This window comes from Nematolebias whitei, chromosome 10 (genome assembly GCF_014905685.2).
Source record: "Nematolebias whitei isolate Nwh7 chromosome 10, NemWhi1, whole genome shotgun sequence".
Lineage (NCBI taxonomy): Eukaryota > Metazoa > Chordata > Actinopteri > Cyprinodontiformes > Rivulidae > Nematolebias > Nematolebias whitei.
In genome coordinates, this window is record NC_056507.1 from 14,836,658 (window position 1) to 14,838,932 (window position 2,275).

General features: G+C 40.9%; 1 protein-coding gene across 1 annotated transcript in view; it reads right to left on the minus strand.

Annotated features, from left to right (window-relative positions):
• The window catches only part of ccnd2a (cyclin D2, a), a 199,140-nt gene that overhangs the window by 21,973 nt on the left and 174,892 nt on the right, over positions 1-2,275 (minus strand). The gene's annotated exons all lie outside the window — the stretch shown is intronic.

Here is a 2,275-nt window from a genome sequence, read left to right on the forward strand (position 1 = left end):
GGTCCAAAAGACTCTCTGCTTTCAGAGAGATGCACAACAATGGAAACAGCTCCATCAAAACGTCCACCGCGCGCACGAGATTTCATGCAATAAAAGAGATACAAAGCTGCAGTGGAGCGTTCAAGTGTTGGTTGAAACAGCAAATATTCGCGTGCATTCAGCGCATTTTATTCATATGCATGCTTTTAATGATCAATGACTGAATGAGAAATAATTATTTTCACATTATTGCTTAATAATGGTCTCGAATTTGTAAACTTTTCTTGTTGAAGGACGCAAAGTGACCCTGTGCAAAAAAACAACAACAAACAAACAACTATTTACAGGTTTGCATTAAAATAATAACAAACCACTATTCATTATCATTATTATTATTAATAATAATAATAATAATAATTTTAGGTGAAGCACTTGTTGCACAGAAACTAGTGCATGCAGGCAGCACTGAGATGCGTGCGAGAGCGCGCGGAGAGGACACAACCCACCAGTCCACAATGTCACGCGCGCACACACGCACACGCATGCACACACATGGTCTTACAAGTGCCTTTTTTTATAGGAGCCACAAACTGCTTGTGGTTATGAGATAGCTTTCTAGGAAATTTCAAACTGTTTTTTTTTTTTTTGTATTATCTTGTTTTAAAGATAACAGCAAGACGAGATTCTTTAGTTTTGCTCCAGTTAAATAATATTTATCAGCTACTACGTGCTTTTTAATTCAGTTATTAGTCTAAGGAAAAACAAACAGGTGGAATCGATGCTGAGAGTAGATAATTAAAAAAAAAAAACAAAAAAAAAAAACCGACTTGCCAAATGGTTTAGCTTCACATACAGTCACAGGGTAAATATGTTAATCCGTGCCATTCTTTAACTTCAAAGCTTGAACCTTGAATGAAACGAGACATCAGCGCGTGAGGGGAAGACTTGGGACTGCTGTTAATTTCCAGCCCGGCTGAAAACAAGGATGCAATGTGAGCAAAGTGGGGGAAATGTCTCTTTAAAGTTTTTTTTCCTCTATCAGTCTTAGTTATTTCTCCTCCCTGCGAGGTGATTTGCATAGCCAATAGCTCCGCAGCTCTGCACCGACGCTGCGTGATTGTTACTGGGCAGACTTCATCTTTACCTTCCTCTCTGCTTCTCCTCCCTCAGCTGTGGCCGGAGTCCTGCAGGGATGCTGCAACCTGGAGTCCACCTGACATCGCACAGCCTCCCCACCCACCCCGACCCCTAAAGGTGCGGGAGGTGGGAGGAACCTTTGGATCAAACTTTGCGCCTCAATAAAAAAGCCATTTATTGAGTTTAATAAATAGATTAAAAATCTTTTATGACACATTCTCACAAACTACAACAAAAAGACAAGTTTATGCACCTAAACTTTAATTTATTACACATTAAAGGGCTGGAAAACGTCACTAACCGCGACTCCATCTTGGCACGGAGCAGAAATGTGTTTAAAGGGGTTAGAAAGATGCATTATCCCTGCTTCAAAAGTTAACTTTACGCAGCCCCGAAGAAGATAAATCATCTGAAATGAGGAATAACAGTGCGAACAGCTGGAAAGGCACGTGCCTCAGCTCCTCTGAACATCCGGCAGCATCAGCTGCTCCAAACCCTCCAGGATGCGCAATTACGCACCGCCTCGGCGCTGCAGCCCACCCTGCTGCAGGACAGAAGTCCTTTTTATAATCTTACAGGTAGAAAAATCTCAACAATACGTTTCACTAGATCTCCACTCATTATAGAACTTTAAATTCCCCGAATCTGGTTTCCTTTGAGATGGAAAAAGAAAAGAACGTGGCAAAATAAGAAATTATTTTTAAACTTTTTGGACAATAAAGCAATAAATGGCTGAAGCTTTGCGCGCGCGCGTGTGTGTGTGTGTGTGTGTGTGGGGGGGGGGGGGGTGTGCGTGCCAGTGAAGACAGCCGCTCCTCTGAGATCTGAAGCAACTGCAGCACATTCTTGTCCCCGGAAGCATTCACTTATCACATCCGAAAAAAAGACCAAACACACCCTTTCTTTGAAAAAAAAAATAAATAAATAAATAAATTACCAAAAAATAAATAAATAAAAACACGAGGATACATGACTACCCGAGACGGGGGTGGGGTGGGGGTGGGGTGGTGTTAATTTGAAGTTATTAAAAGGAGGTTCATTCAAATTCACGCTGAAAGAAATATCTGTCGGGTCGTTTTATTAAACAAATAAAACAAAGTGTTTATTTCTCTGAATATAAAGTGGATCAAATATGAACAAAACCCGATGGTTTAAGTCG